The 17,151-nt window shown below is 36.7% G+C and overlaps 1 protein-coding gene and 1 long non-coding RNA gene across 4 annotated transcripts in view; one reads left to right on the forward strand and one right to left on the reverse strand.

The window, feature by feature from the left end:
• The window catches only part of LOC110743170 (triadin-like), a 137,336-nt gene that overhangs the window by 25,589 nt on the left and 94,596 nt on the right, over positions 1–17,151 (forward strand). The window lies entirely within an intron of this gene.
• The window catches only part of LOC110743177, a 33,739-nt gene that overhangs the window by 5,723 nt on the left and 10,865 nt on the right, over positions 1–17,151 (reverse strand). Inside the window, exons 2-4 of one of the 2 annotated variants that reach the window (XR_004184421.1) lie at positions 16,420–16,487; positions 13,891–13,958; positions 1,418–1,604 (exon numbers count right to left, since the gene is read on the reverse strand). This is a non-coding gene — a long non-coding RNA (uncharacterized LOC110743177). The remainder of the gene's footprint in view (positions 1–1,417; positions 1,605–13,890; positions 13,959–16,419; positions 16,488–17,151) is intronic. The other variant, XR_004184422.1, reaches the window with a different exon arrangement.

The following is a 17,151-nucleotide window of genomic DNA, read 5'->3' on the forward strand; positions in this document are numbered from 1 at the left end:
TCTCAATAGTGTGTTTTGGGAATGTGTAGATGTGATATTTCAAACTTTATTATCAGATAAAGCAAAGGTTCTGACTGATCCAAAAATCTCCACCAAACTAATTAGATGGAATGCCAGCCTTGATTCTGTGCTTGTGCTTACCGACTAAATATCAGCTCTGTGTATCAAGAATATTTGGTCAAAAAATTGTATGAAGAGTCAGACAATCATAGATCTAAAATCCTGCACTCACAATGTGACTTATCCATGTTATCCTTCTGAAATGCAGCTTTTTTGATCTATGATAGAAAGATTACAATGACAGTTCATATCCTATATATACAAAAGTACCAGCACCACCTTATACATAATAGGACATCATAAATATGAATTTATTTCTTTTATCTTATGTTGATCAAACAACATTATGGGAGCTCTAAAGAATTATATATCTACATAGATGTATGCATGAATCAAACATACATACATAAAATGGATAATACATAAACATTATTTCATTTTTATTTGTTCATAATAGTAAAGATTATAATGTTCCTCTAACTTAAGCAGACTACAGTGTGGGCAACTGTTACATTGTTCTTTTTTGCCCTCTCATATCTTGTGAATATAGTGTAATTTTTATTCTACTCAATTCAGTTCTCTTGGTTATTCCAAAAGTATTCGCATTTGCATTTATCAGATTTAGAATTTAAAGCAAAACCTTATTTTCATACATTGAGGTTTTACTGTTTTACTTTTCAATTTTCATTCACATACTAATCACATTTTAGTATTTTACAGGAATTATGAAGTTCCTAAGTAAATTACTTCTTTCAGCTCTAAGAATGCTCACAAATGACTAAGGCAAATAGAGTCTTCTCAGAGTTGATTTAGCTTATTGGGGCCTTGTGTTATTTTTCTATTGTGCTACAGTGTTATCACAAACTCAGCAGCTTAAAGGCAGTCTTGATTATCCCACAGTTTCTCTGTGTCAGGAGTCTGGGCGTGACTTAATTGGGTCTTCTACTTCGGGGTCTCTCAAATCTGCAGCACATTTTTAGGATCTGATCTGCTCCCCTAGATGTATTTAGACTCCAGGAGTCCCACTTTGGTGCTCAAATAAACTAAATGCAGTTTTTTCCTTTTGTTACATGTTATGAAAAACATGAGGGACCACATACATTTAACTTTGTTTACAGAGAGCCCTCATACTTAAAAGAGGAGGCACTTGGTGTCTGGTCTTGCATTAAGTTCTACTCACAGTCCAACTGTCACTGTCTAAGATGAAGGTAACATTATAGGCTCTTACAGCATGGATATGTCTCGTTTGTAGCATTTGTCACAGATACAATTGTTCATTTATATGATTATTTAATAGATATCTCTGTCACTTACTCTTGGCCCAGTAAAGATAGAGACTATGAAAAAAATTGCTTACCTTTTGAACGCAAGCACCTGGCAGAGTGCTGGTACATAGTAGGCACTCAGTAAATCATTGCAGAGTAATGAACACATAGCCACATGGAATGAGAGTCATCAGTAACTCAAAGCTCTTCCTGGGCCACATAAGTGATGTTACCAAGCATCAGGAAGCAATAGAGGCTGCATTGATTTCAAGCTGGGACCTGTTTTAAGGGAAGAAAGAAATTCACAGTGAGAATGGTGCATTACTATGGCTGAGCCATGTTGTTCTTTGGTATATTCATTTTTATCTCTATTTTCTCTAAAATTTTTTTTTTAATTTATTTATTATTATTATACTTTAAGTTGTAGGGTACATGTGCATAACATGCAGGTTTGTTACATATGTATACTTGTGCCATGTTGGTCTGCTGCACCCATCAACTCGTCATTTACATCAGGTATAACTCCCAATGCAATCCCTCCCCCCTCCCCCCTCCCCATGATAGGCCCCGGTGTGTGATGTTCCCCTTCCTGAGTCCAAGTGATCTCATTGTTCAGTTCCCACCTATGAGTCAGAACATGCGGTGTTTGGTTTTCTGTTCTTGTGATAGTTTGCTAAGAATGATGGTTTCCAGCTGCATCCATGTCCCTACAAAGGACGCAAACTCATCCTTTTTTATGGCTGCATAGTATTCCATGGTGTATATGTGCCACATTTTCTTAATCCAATCTGTCACTGATGGACATTTGGGTTGATTCCAAGTCTTTGCTATTGTGAATAGTGCCGCAATAAATATACGTGTGCATGTGTCTTTATAGCAGCATAATTTATAATCCTTTGGGTATATCCCCAGTAATGGGATGGCTGGGTCATATGGTACATCTAGTTCTAGATCCTTGAGGAATCGCCATACTGTTTTCCATAATGGTTGAACTAGTTTACAATCCCACCAACAGTGTAAAAGTGTTCCTATTTCTCCACATCCTCTCCAGCACCTGTTGTTTCCTGACTTTTGAATGATCGCCATTCTAACTGGTGTGAGATGGTATCTCATTGTGGTTTTGATTTGCATTTCTCTGATGGCCAGTGATGATGAGCATTTTTTCATATGTCTGTTGGCTGTATGAATGTCTTCTTTTGAGAAATGTCTGTTCATATCCTTTGCCCACTTTTTGATGGGGTTGTTTGTTTTTTTCTTGTATATTTGTTGGAGTTCTTTTTAGGTTCTGGATATTAGCCCTTTGTCAGATGAGTAGATTGCAAAAATTTTCTCCCATTCTGTAGGTTGCCTGTTCACTCTGATGGTAGTTTCTTTTGCTGTGCAGAAGCTCTTTAGTTTAATTAGATCCCATTTGTCAATTTTGGCTTTTGCTGCCGTTGCTTTTGGTGTTTTAGACATGAAGTCTTTGCCCATGCCTATGTCCTGAATGGTACTACCTAGGTTTTCCTCTAGGATTTTTATGGTATTAGGTCTAACATTTAAGTCTCTAATCCATCTTGAATTAATTTTCGTATAAGGAGTAAGGAAAGGATCCAGTTTCAGCTTTCTACTTATGGCTAGCCAATTTTCCCAGCACCATTTATTAAATAGGGAATCCTTTCCCCATTTCTTGTTTTTCTCAGGTTTGTCAAAGATCAGATGGCTGTAGATGTGTGGTATTATTTCTGAGGACTCTGTTCTGTTCCATTGGTCTATATCTCTGTTTTGGTACCAGTACCATGCTGTTTTGGTTACTGTAGCCTTGTAGTATAGTTTGAAGTCAGGTAGCGTGATGCCTCCAGCTTTGTTCTTTTGACTTAGGATTGTCTTGGAGATGTGGGCTCTTTTTTGGTTCCATATGAACTTTAAAGCAGTTTTTTCCAATTCTGTGAAGAAACTCATTGGTAGCTTGATGGGGATGGCATTGAATCTATAAATTACCTTGGGCAGTATGGCCATTTTCACGATATTGATTCTTCCTATCCATGAGCATGGTATGTTCTTCCATTTGTTTGTGTCCTCTTTTATTTCACTGAGCAGTGGTTTGTAGTTCTCCTTGAAGAGGTCCTTTACATCCCTTGTAAGTTGGATTCCTAGGTATTTTATTCTCTTTGAAGCAATTGTGAATGGAAGTTCATTCATGATTTGGCTCTGTGTTTGTCTGTTATTGGTGTATAAGAATGCTTGTGATTTTTGCACATTAATTTTGTATCCTGAGACTTTGCTGAAGTTGCTTATCAGCTTAAGGAGATTTTGGGCTGAGACAATGGGGTTTTCTAAATATACAATCATGTCATCTGCAAACAGGGACAATTTGACTTCTTCTTTTCCTAACTGAATACCCCTGATTTCTTTCTCTTGCCTAATTGCCCTAGCCAGAACTTCCAACACTATGTTGAATAGGAGTGGTGAGAGAGGGCATCCCTGTCTTGTGCCAGTTTTCAAAGGGAATTTTTCCAGTTTTTGCCCATTCAGTATGATATTGGCTGTGGGTTTGTCATAAATAGCTCTTATTATTTTGAGGTACGTTCCATCAATACCGAATTTATTGAGCGTTTTTAGCATGAAGGGCTGTTGAATTTTGTCAAAAGCCTTTTCTGCATCTATTGAAATAATCATGTGGTTCTTGTCTTTGGTTCTGTTTATATGCTGGATTATGTTTATTGATCTGCGAATGTTGAACCAGCCTTGCATCCCAGGGATGAAGCCCACTTGATCATGTTGGATAAGCTTTTTGATGTGTTGTTGAATCCGGTTTGCCAGTATTTTATTGAGGATTTTTGCATCGATGTTCATCAGGGATATTGGTCTAAAATTCTCTTTTTTTGTTGTGTCTCTGCCAGGCTTTGGTATCAGGATGATGTTGGCCTCATAAAATGAGTTAGGGAGGATTCCCTCTTTTTCTATTGATTGGAATAGTTTCAGAAGGAATGGTACCAACTCCTCCTTATACCTCTGGTAGAATTCAGCTGTGAATCCATCTGGTCCTGGACTTTTTTTGGTTGGTAGGCTATTAATTATTGCCTCAATTTCAGAGCCTGCTATTGGTCTATTCAGGGATTCAACTTCTTCCTGGTTTAGTCTTGGAAGAGTGTAAGTGTCCAGGAAATTATCCATTTCTTCTAGGTTTTCCAGTTTATTTGCGTAGAGGTGTTTATAGTATTCTCTGATGGTAGTTTGTATTTCTGTGGGGTCGGTGGTGATATCCCCTTTATCATTTTTAATTGCGTCGATTTGATTCTTCTCTCTTTTCTTCTTTATTAGTCTTGCTAGTGGTCTGTCAATTTTGTTGATCTTTTCAAAAAACCAACTCCTGGATTCATTGATTTTTTGGAGGGTTTTTTGTGTCTCTATCTCCTTCAGTTCTGCTCTGATCTTAGTTATTTCTTGCCTTCTGCTAGCTTTGGAATGTGTTTGCTCTTGCTTCTCTAGTTCTTTTAATTGCGATGTTAGAGTGTCAATTTTTGATCTTTCCTGCTTTCTCTTGTGGGCATTTAGTGCTATAAATTTCCCTCTGCACACTGCTTTAAATGTGTCCCAGAGATTCTGGTATGTTGTATCTTTGTTCTCATTGGTTTCAAAGAACATCTTTATTTCTGCCTTCATTTCGTGATGTACCCAGTAGTCATTCAGGAGCAGGTTGTTCAGTTTCCATGTAGTTGAGCGGTTTTGATTGAGTTTCTTAGTCCTGAGTTCTAGTTTGATTGCACTGTGGTCTGAGAGACAGTTTGTTATAATTTCTGTTCTTGTACATTTGCTGAGGAGTGCTTTACTTCCAATTATATGGTCAATTTTGGAGTAAGTACGATGTGGTGCTGAGAAGAATGTATATTCTGTTGATTTGGGGTGGAGAGTTCTATAGATGTCTATTAGGTCTGCTTGCTGCAGAGATGAGTTCAATTCCTGGATATCCTTGTTAACTTTCTGTCTCGTTGATCTGTCTAATGTTGACAGTGGAGTGTTGAAGTCTCCCATTATTATTGTATGGGAGTCTAAGTCTCTTTGTAAGTCTCTAAGGACTTGCTTTATGAATCTGGGTGCTCCTGTATTGGGTGCATATATATTTAGGATAGTTAGCTCTTCCTGTTGAATTGATCCCTTTACCATTATGTAATGGCCTTCTTTGTCTCTTTTGATCTTTGATGGTTTAAAGTCTGTTTTATCAGAGACTAGGATTGCAACCCCTGCTTTTTTTTGTTCTCCATTTGCTTGGTAAATCTTCCTCCATCCCTTTATTTTGAGCCTATGTATGTCTCTGCGTGTGAGATGGGTCTCCTGAATACAGCAGACTGATGGGTCTTGACTCTTTATCCAGTTTGCCAGTCTGTGTCTTTTAATTGGAGCATTTAGTCCATTTACATTTAAGGTTAATATTGTTATGTGTGAACTTGATCCTGCCATTATGATATTAACTGGTTATTTTGCTCGTTAGTTGATGCAGTTTCTTCCTAGCCTCGATGGTCTTTACATTTTGGCATGTTTTTGCAATGGCTGGTACCGGTTGTTCCTTTCCATGTTGAGTGCTTCCTTCAGGGTCTCTTGTAAGGCAGGCCTAGTGGTGACAAAATCTCTAAGCATTTGCTTATCTGTAAAGGATTTTATTTCTCCTTCACTTATGAAACTTAGTTTGGCTGGATATGAAATTCTGGGTTTAAAATTCTTTTCTTTAAGAATGTTGAATATTGGCCCCCACTCTCTTCTGGCTTGTAGAGTTTCTGCCGAGAGATCTGCTGTGAGTCTGATGGGCTTCCCTTTGTGGGTAACCCGACCTTTCTCTATGACTGCCCTTAAGATTTTTTCCTTCATTTCAACTTTGGTGAATCTGGCGATTATGTGTCTTGGAGTTGCTCTTCTCGAGGAGTATCTTTGTGGCGTTCTCTGTATTTCCTGGATTTGAATGTTGGCCTGCCCTACTAGGTTGGGGAAGTTCTCCTGGATGATATCCTGAAGAGTGTTTTCCAACTTGGTTCCATTTTCCCCCTCACTTTCAGGCACCCCAATCAGACGGAGATTTGGTCTTTTTACATAATCCCATACTTCTTGCAGGCTTTGTTCATTTCTTTTTCTTCTTTTTTCTTTTGGTTTCTCTTCTCGCTTCATTTCATTCATTTGATCCTCAATCGCTGATACTCTTTCTTCCAGTTGATCGAGTCGGTTACTGAAGCTTGTGCATTTGTCACGTATTTCTCGTGTCATGCTTTTCATCTCTTTCATTTCGTTTATGACCTTCTCTGCATTAATTAGTCTAGCCGTCAATTCTTCCACTTTTTTTTCAAGATTTTTAGTTTCTTTGCGCTGGGTACGTAATTCCTCCTTTAGCTCTAAGAAATTTGATGGACTGAAGCCTTCTTCTCTCATCTCGTCAAAGTCATTTTCCGTCCAGCTTTGATCCGTTGCTGGCGATGAGCTGCGCTCCTTTGCCGGGGGAGATGTGCTCTTATTTTTTGAATTTCCAGCTTTTCTGCCCTGCTTTTTCCCCATCTTTGTGGTTTTATCTGCCTCTGGTCTTTGATGATGGTGATGTACTGATGGGGTTTTGGTGTAGGTGTCCTTCCTGTTTGATAGTTTTCCTTCTAACAGTCAGGACCCTCAGCTGTAGGTCTGTTGGAGATTGCTTGAGGTCCACTCCAGACCCTGTTTGCCTGGGTATCAGCAGCAGAGGCTGCAGAAGATAGAATATTTCTGAACAGCGAGTGTACCTGTCTGATTCTTGCTTTGGAAGCTTCCTCTCAGGGGTGTACTCCACCCTGTGAGGTGTGGGGTGTCAGACTGCCCCTAGTGGGGGATGTCTCCCAGTTAGGCTACTCAGGGGTCAGGGACCCACTTGAGCAGGCAGTCTGTCCCTTCTCAGATCTCAACCTCCGTGTTGGGAGATCCACTGCTCTCTTCAAAGCTGTCAGACAGAGTCCTTTGCGTCTGCAGAGGTTTCTGCTGCTTTTTTGTTGTTGTTGTTGTTGTGTAGCTGTGCCCTGTCCCCAGAGGTGGAGTCTACAGAGACAGGCAGGTTTCCTTGAGCTGCTGTGAGCTCCACCCAGTTGGAGCTTCCCAGCAGCTTTGTTTACCTACTTAAGCCTCAGCAATGGCGGGCGCCCCTCCCCCAGCCTCACTGCTGCCTTGCCGGTAGATCACAGACTGCTGTGCTAGCAATGAGGGAGGCTCCGTGGGCGTGGGACCCTCCCGGCCAGGTGTGGGATATGATCTCCTGGTGTGCCTGTTTGCTTAAAGCGCAATATTGGGGTGGGAGTTACCCGATTTTCCAGGTGTTGTGTGTCTCAGTTCCCCTGGCTAGGAAAAGGGATTCCCTTCCCCCTTGCGCTTCCCAGGTGAGGCGATGCCTGGCCCTGCTTCAGCTCTCGCTGGTCGGGCTGCAGCAGCTGACCAGCACGGATCGTCCGGCACTCCCCAGTGAGATGAACCCAGTACCTCAGTTGAAAATGCAGAAATCACCGGTCTTCTGTGTCGCTGGCGCTGGGAGTTGGAGACTGGAGCTGTTCCTATTCGGCCATCTTGCTCCGCCCCCCCCCGAAAGACTCTCTCTAAAAATTTTTAATACCCTGGCATCTACTGAGGCATCATTAGACATGGCACTTGTATAACTTCAGTATATTTTGGAGACTCTTAATAGCTATTGCATGCAAGAAATCATTCCGTTCACTTGCAAGGTCAACTGGACAGGTGAAAATTAAACCTATTTTTGAAATCACTTGTGGTTGTTCCGTATAAAATTATTCTCCAGTTGTAACTTTAGTTTATTGAAAAAGTTTATTCCAGGATTTCTAGTATGAATTTACTTCTAATTATTTGGAAAGTTTCTTATATATCATCCATCTGCTGAACAATCATATTCTAAGTGCCTCCTTTTTAAGCTAGATATAGTAGAAAGAACTAGGAATAGAGACTGGTAGGGTGGAAAGACAGGAATTTTAATGTAGTATATCTATAAACTTTATATGAGAATAATTATGATTCATGCACACAATATCATGATAGCACGTAAGCAGGATACTAGTCCATAGGCTAGGGATAAAAGTGGGAACATTCTCAGGAATGAATTCTATTTAGAGGAGATACGTGAGTGAAGTCTTTAAGAACCAATTCAAGTCAGTTTGGAGAAGAACAAAGAGAGAAGTGATTAATTCCCTAATTTTGGTCCATCTGTGTTTTGCCAACTTATATTTAATTCTCTCATATAATTAAAAAAACAAGTGTTTATCAAGCAGTTTGAGATTGGCAAGATGGATTTCTTTTTTTATAAATACACAAATAACATATGTTTGAGTTATAAAAGAAAGTACAGATAACAGAAAAAGAGATACACTCTTGTCATTATAACAATATTATGCTTCTCTAATTTATTTTCACATATATAATTATATATTTTTACAAAAAATGAGGTTATGCTGACTAATGTTTTACAATAAGTTCTCTCATAAAAATTTCTTAAATTTTTCCTATCAGTAAATACAAATTTTACTCAGCATATATATGCATGGATATATTGTATTTCATTATATTATTTACTTAGCTGATCCTTTTTTGTTGAGTATTGCTTCCATTCTTTTTTTTTTTTTTTTTTTTTAGATGGAGTCTCCCTCTGTCGCCCAGGCCGGAGTGCAGTGTCACAACCTCGGCTCACTGCAACCTCCGCCTCCTGGGTTCAAGTGATTCTCCTGCCTCAGACTCCCAAGTTGCTGGGATTACAGGCGCCCACCACCATGCCCGCCTAATTTTTGTATTTTTAGTAGAGACAGTGTTTCACTATGTTGGCCAGGCTGGTCACAACCTCCTGACCTCAAGGGATCTGCCTGCCTTGGCCTCCCAAAGTGCTGAGATTACAGGTGTGAGCCACCCAGCCCAGAATGCTTCCATTTTTTTTTTCCATGAATATAAACAATACAGAAATCATCATATTTTTGCTCAGTGTGATTCATTCCTTTGTAAAACTTTAAAATGCTGATTCAAAGGCATGTGATTTTAAGCATTTGACATAATGACAAATTTTCCCCAGAAAACTTATCCCAGTTTTAACAACCATATTCAATATGTTAATCTTCATTTCTTTATACCTTTTCCAATACTGTGTAATGTACTTTTGAATGTTTTCTGATGATATAAGAAAAAATATATCATTTTTAAAGTTGCATAATGAGATTGAAGTTTATCATTTATTGTTCAATTCTGTTTCTTTTGTGAATTGCCTACACATTTCAGGATAAATCTTGTCAAATTCAAATGAGTTATAACCATATATTTGAAATATATAGACCTTTACTAGGTTGCTTCCAATTCTCACTGATGTAGTCATTTTTTCACTAAGATATTTATGATAAACACAACTCTTGTGAAAATGTTTTAAGAAGGCTAAAGTGAAATTGGCAATAAGATAACACTTTTGAAGACTGTGCTGGGATCAGGATAGAATTGCAAGTGATTGACAAGTATTTTTAAAATTAAATTATCATAGCTGCCCTAGAAGATAGATCATAATAATGAAACTTAAAGATAAGGAAATTAAAGTACAGAGATATTAAATAATTTATCCAATCCATTAGTAAGATGTACAGAAAGGAATTAAGCCCATGTTGTCTGAGTTCATATATATGTTTATAAGTTTACACATTGAAGCATCACATTTATCTCAGGCTCCTAAGTTCAATATCATTATTTTCACTTGCAGTTAGTACGTTTTGGAGTATATTTGACACTTTATTGGCACTTCTTCATAGTAAAAGCTATCTTGAAAGTATAAATCTGGGCTGGGCTTGGAGGCTCAAGCTGTAATCCAGGCACTTTGGGAGGCCGAGGTGGGAGGATTGCCTGAGGCCAAGAGTTCAAGACCAGCCTGGGCAACATATGAGACCCCATCTCTAATTTAAAAAAAAAAAAAAAAAAAAAAAATGAAGAAAAGAGAAAGCGTAAATCTGAATGTGGCATTAATAAAGTTACATGTTTAGAACACAGTAGGCTGTGAAGCCATGGAGTAGCTTAACAATAAAGGAAAGAGACTTTAATATTTTCCTTACAAATGAAAGTATCTTCAGGTTGTAAATCAGAATTTATGAATATGGCAAATAAACATAATCTGAAAGTTGTGTACTTTCTATATGGAGAGCATCTGACGATTTAAAAAAAAAACACACTTCCTTCAGCGAGACAAATGGCATGTTTGTAAATTCAAACACAAACCATGTGTGGAGAGACTGCAATCTTCATCCAAACGCTTGTTTAACATAGCAAAGGGCCATGTGCTGAAAATACAGTCTACACATGTTAAGTCCCAGTAATCTTCTAAATTAATGTAATCTGCATATATAGAGAAAGTATATGATCACAGTTTCTGAACCTTTTTTGAGGTTTCTTCTGAGTTTCTTCATAGGCATATATCAACATTTATAATCTATTTTATTTTTTACCAACAATAGTGAGTTTATATCCTTCCAGCACAATGGTGCTTTTATAAGTCCCATTGAGTTTAGTCTATGAAGCATATTTACTTTCACATTTCCAAATTAGCAGAATTAAAATGTTAAAGACCATGTACTTCATAATGGAAGCAGAAATTCATTAAGAAATAATTTATGAAAATGAATCAATAAAGTAATCCCTAATTAATACAATAATCCAGTACTGTAATTGAATTCAGTTTCTTTTTGAGAACCACTTGTGACTGTGTCTGAAAGCATTGCAGTGTTTTCAAATTGTTTTGTAAAAAGAGAACCCTCCAGATTCTTTCAGTGGAGGCAAAGGCAAAAACTTAGGCTTATCAATGTGTGGGGGTACTCCCAGAGGCAACAAGTTCCCAGGGGACCTCAGTATCTAATCTAGTGCTTGCCAACATGTAACAGGTGCCACTAATGGTAAAGATGATTGTATATAGTGTAAAGATGAGCATTTCTATTTTAATAGTCATACATTTCTTTGAATATTTATTAGAAGCAATATAACTAGCACATCTAACCCACAATTTATAGATTATAGCTGATGAAGTTATATTTTTTGAAAATTGTTACATAATAATTTAAAAAATATTATAGCTTTATACATAACAAAGAATATTTTGCTTATGATTAAAAATGGGTTATTTAATAAATACTGCATGGACACATTTATATATCAGGAAGAAAATCAGTGCACCTCTGTTTCTACCATATATGAGTAACTACTGAAGGATTAACATCTTAAATATAAAAACAAAACAATAGGCCAGGCACGGTGGCTCAAGCCTGTAATCCCAGCACTTTGGGAGGCCGAGACAAAATACAAAAAACTAGCCGGGCGAGGTGGCGGGCGCCTGTAGTCCCAGCTACTCGGGAGGCTGAGGCAGGAGAATGGCATAAACCCGGGTGGCAGAGATTGCAGTGAGCTGAGATCCGGCCACTGCACTCCAGCCTGGGTGACAGAGCGAGACTCTGTCTCAAACAAAACAAAACAAAACAAAACAAAACAAAACAAAACAATAAAAATGTTAACTAAACTAGAAAACTGTATGTAAAGCCTAATGATGAGAAACTTCCTGAGAATGAAAATTTAGAACATACTTTTTAATAAGATGGACATATTCATACACTCACACAGACACACACACACACAAAATCTATTGTACAACAAATTATGGCATAAACAAAGCAAATAGGAAACAAAGGGAAAAAAACCATGCTTGTTCAATAGAAGTCTATATTGGTCAGATGTATTTATGCACGTATGTAAAATGTATGTATATGTATCTATGGATTAAAACATTAAAATAAAATATTTTTCAGATCATATTAAAAATAATATGAGTGATACTTGATTATGTTAGAAATAATAAAGTTGATATTTAAATTACTGAAAAATCTCTTTACGGTCTTTCTCACTCTACTATTTAATTTTGTTCTTTGTAATTTCATTAAATGTCATTTTTGTCTTGCTTGCACTATAAATATATTTAGCAAATTCTTTATTCACGGGAAACTAGGAGATGAACTTCAGCTTGGTAACATCAAATGACCACACATTTGAAAGGATTGATTTTCCAATAATGATCATTGGCTTGGCTTCCTCTTTCACAGAGATAATGAGGCCAGTCTCTGCCCATGCCACGGAAACTTCAACTTGAAAATTTTACTTAGTGATGCTAACCATCAAAAACAAAATAGGAGGCTTAATAGGCATAAAAGTTAATTAAACTATGGTTATAGTTTTTACAAATATTAATTTCTTCAGGAATGCTTTTGTTTAAAAAGCATTTGTTTTTGTTTTTGAGATACAGTCTTGCTTTGTCACCCAGACTGAAGTACAGTGGTACAATCTCGACTCACCTCCCGGGTTCAAGCAATTATCCTGCCTCAGTCTTCTGAGTAGCTGGGTTATAGGCACACACAACCACATTTGGCTAATTTTTTTTTTTTTTTTTTTGTAGAGACAGGATTTTGCCATGTTGCCCAGACTGGTCTTGAACTCTAGGCCTCCCAAAATGTTGGAGTTATAGGCTTGAGCCACACCTGGCCCAAAAGACATTTTTATTTGTTGTTGGCTGCCATTATTAAACCGTCTTGAATCATATGAATCCTCGTACATATCTGATGTGTTATATCAATTATTTCAGGCTTTCTTCCAAAATATCTGCTTATTTCTCTCCAATATGTTCAGAGGAGTTTTGTCTAGTCCTAGAAAGAGTTAATGTATATTTTATACATGTATGTTTATATATATGTGTGTATGTGTGGCTTTGATGGAAATAATTATTAAAATATTTATTTTGACAAAGTATCATTTAGAATAAAATGAGGATAGAAGGCAGCATACCATCTGGCTACTTTGTTACAAGAGTCACAATGATGACAGCTTACCTCTCAAATTAAAGTCTTATTTTGTAAACAAATATATCTACATGCATCTAATCAACAATGATATGCAAATCACATCTGCTTGTGCACACAATGAGATATGTGTATGTGTTTAAATGTTTGGCATATTCATTAATAATATAAAATATTAAGAACCAAGAAATGAACATTATTTTTCCAATCTAGGTACTAATCTATTCTAGTGCCTATAAATTCATAATTTTCCCCAGCAAACTTACTTCTTTTCCTTGATTTTCCATAATGGTGAATGACATCACTGTCTGTTTATCTACCTACTTTCTAGAAATAGAAGACTAATAATCAAATCATTGACCTTCCCCACCCTCGATTTATCATATCATTACCCCTTCCAACACAAACACTCTCTGATCATCAAATAATTTAAGTCCTGCAGACACTGTTTCCTGGATATTTTTAAAATTCCATCTCTTTCTCTCTATTCTTCATGTCATTCTGAGAGTTTGGCCTCTTATCACAAAAACCTGGATTTCGGCAAAATCTTATAATTTAGCTTCTGAGTCTTACCCCAACTACTGTCCCCAGCTGTTTAAATAAACTTTCCAAAATACAAATATGATTAAGATCCTTCTGTAATATTTAACTCTGTGTTGTTTGTTATGAAGTCCAGCCTCTTCGTTTCAGCACTCATGGTCATTGTAAATGTATTTTCTGCCTACCTATCTCTTTATCCTCTTCTCTCTCCATTTTGCTGCAAGTGTCTTTGCCTCCAGCAACATGAATAGACCTGCAATGTCATGAAATGTTAGTTGTAGCAATCTTTCAGTAACTCATCAATTTATTCCAGATATGTATAATGTTATTCCTTTGGATAAAAATATTAACTCTAATCACATTTCCTAAACAACATATAAGAGAATATCAATAGGGGTGAGTACATTATTGGAACTGATGCATTTGAGAAAAGTAGACTATTAGATGCATGTGAATTGCTAATTTCAGTTTATGTCCAATTATATCTTCAGAAATGCAAGTTGCAAGGTAAAAATTTCTGGAAAGATCTAACTTTTAAGAAATGATTGCAAAGTAGGTATCCAAAGGAATTTCCAGTTATCATTGTCAGTGAAGCGTTCAGAATCTATGGAAGATAGACAATGGCAGTAAGCAAAGTATAAAGAATCTCAAATCTTTAAAAATTAGGGAATATAAAGTGTAGGTCCATCTTTTTCATTATCATAACATGAAACAATGTCTGAAACATAGTAAGTGCTCAGCAAACATTTGATAAATGAATGTATGAATGAATAAATGCATGAATATTGGAGGGATAATTGAATAAATAAATAAATTGATCCCATTTTATAATATTTAGCTATGGGATAAAAACAAAACAAATATCAAAATAAGATGTCTTGAAAAATCATCACAGACCTCAATACCAAAAAAAAAAAAAAAAAGGTATATATGTAAATAAAAGAGGCTTTGAGAGGAAGGGAAATAACTCTGAACACAATTTATAGCACTAAAGTTTCAGTAAAGGATAAGATATGCATTGAGTTTGGTTAGAAAGATAAAAATTGAGTGTTGACATTTTTCCTGTGGCCTCTGAGATAAGACTAAGACTAAATCAGGCTGTTCATTTCTAGTTCTAATTGTGTGTCTGTGATCTTAGATTATGTGTACAATTCATGAAAAACCAAACTCAGAAACACAAGCATTCTTCTCTTCTTTAACGCCTTTCTAATTTTTTTTAATTTTTTTATTTTTTTGGTGCTAATTACTTTAGGAAACTAGCACAGAGAAAAAAGTAAAAATAAATACTATTATGGTTGTGATTGGATTTCAGTAGTTCTTTGATCTATCCATGTGTGATACATTAGTTTTTGGAATAACAAAGGTCTGAGTTCTAAATATCTGAAATTTAAGTGAGAACTAATGCTAGATTAAATAATACATCCAACATTAAAATTCAGTTTAGTGCTGCTGCATAATCTTATAAATGTAAATCACATACTGATTTTTTTTTTTTTAAATCACTGTCCTTTGGCTGAAGTAATAGCATGAAGTCTTTGATATGTGTGAATAGCACAGTAATTAAGTTGGTTTTTTTTTATGCTGGTTTGAGATTTTGTCCTGGGCTATGGGTGTTAGTGCACTGACATATGGAAATAACCAAAGCTTCCTTTCAAAAGGTGCTCTTTCCACCCTAAGTGCAGAGAGAGGGAAGTTTATCCTAAGGAGTATGATTTTCATGGAGTCCAGTTTCTCTATGTTGTCAGTGGTACCCTTCACATGGAAGGAAATACACTGAGATAGGGTAACTCCTGGAGTCAGCTGAGTTGGGGAACCCCTCTTTGCTCTTCAAACTCATTGTATTTTTTAATTTTAATTTTAATTTTATTTCAATAATTGTTGGGGTACAGGTGGTTTTTGGGTGCACAGGTAAGTTCTTTAGTGGTTGTTTTTGAGATTTTGGTGAACTCATCACCTGAGCAGTGTACACTGTACCTAATATGTAATCTTTTATCCCTCATTCCCCCACCAACCCTTCCCTCTGTGTCCCCAAATTCCATTATATCATTCTAATGCCTTTGCATTTTCATAGCTTAGCTCTCACTTATAAGTGAGAACATATGATATTTGGTTTTCCATTCCTGTGTTACTTCACTTAGAATAATGCCCCCCAGCTCCATTCAAGTTGCTGCAAAGGCCATTACTTGATTCTGTTTTATGACTGAGTGGTATTCCATGCGATATATATAACACATTTTATCATTTGTTGGTTGATGGGCATTTAGGTAGGTTATATATTTTTATTCAAACTTATTTAAAAAAAAAAACAGATTCAAATGCAACTTCTCCTCGCTAGAATGTACACATCATGAGAGCAGGGACTATATTGCCAGTGTTTAGAAGAGGGCCTGACATATAGTTACCGTTCATTAGGTATTTACAATTATTCTTGATTAGTTCCAGCTAATAGAATTAGTTCCAGCTAATAGAATTGACAAAGTCTAGTTCTCTAGTCTTGATACCACCGTTTTCCAGTACTTATCACATAATGTTTCTGAGCCTCAGTTTCCTCTTTTCTAAAGTAAGAGTGAGATTAGCTGCTAACCAACCTCAAGAAGATCAGTTGACATGATGTATGTGAATTGTGTAACAAACTGAAGTGTTGCACAAATGTATTAATATAATATTATTAACCTAACAAAGAAGTAAAAACTTTGGAAGTGGTCTTTTGTTACCTGCCAGTTTATAGTTCCCCAGTTCATATAGATCAAAACTGGGACTGCCACCGGTTGCAGAAAGATGCCTGGACAAAGAAGGGAGAATGAGTGCAAATCTGACATGTTCTCTATGCAACAAACCCTGAGCTCCGGTGTAGCAGCCCTGACTGCTTAGAGGAGGGAACTCCTTTTACCAATTAGCACCAATGGGGCACGTGGAGTAACTGGAGCCATGGCAAAGACCACCATTGATTCTCCATCATACTCGATTTAGTGTTAAAAAATATAGTCCCTGTTATAATGAAACCTGCTATTCAATGTACAGAAAGAGCTGCAACTTTATCCTTCTTAAATCCTATGGGTGGGCATACCGCAGGGGTGAACAAAAGGTACTGATGACAACTATCACTTTGACTTTCTTTAACCTGTTGCAAGGTAAAGCATTATGCTGTTCATAGAAAGTTGATACATTTTGGTCCTCAAAAGTCAAACTTGTCAATGCAGGACATTTTGTTACCTACTTAAATTCTATCTCTGCTGTGCATCCAGAAAAATATAAAACTTTAATACTGATATCTTCATTAAAAGTGGATGTGCACATATTTAATAGTCATCATCACAAAATTGATTATGGTCGGCTTTAAATAGCCTTTCTTGGCCAGCTTTGTATACTAACATAGATAAATTGTCTAATTTTGCTGGTGAGAGAGTGGGGAAAAAATAAGGAATTAGGTAGATACAGCATGTATG

This window comes from Papio anubis, chromosome 6 (genome assembly GCF_008728515.1).
Source record: "Papio anubis isolate 15944 chromosome 6, Panubis1.0, whole genome shotgun sequence".
Lineage (NCBI taxonomy): Eukaryota > Metazoa > Chordata > Mammalia > Primates > Cercopithecidae > Papio > Papio anubis.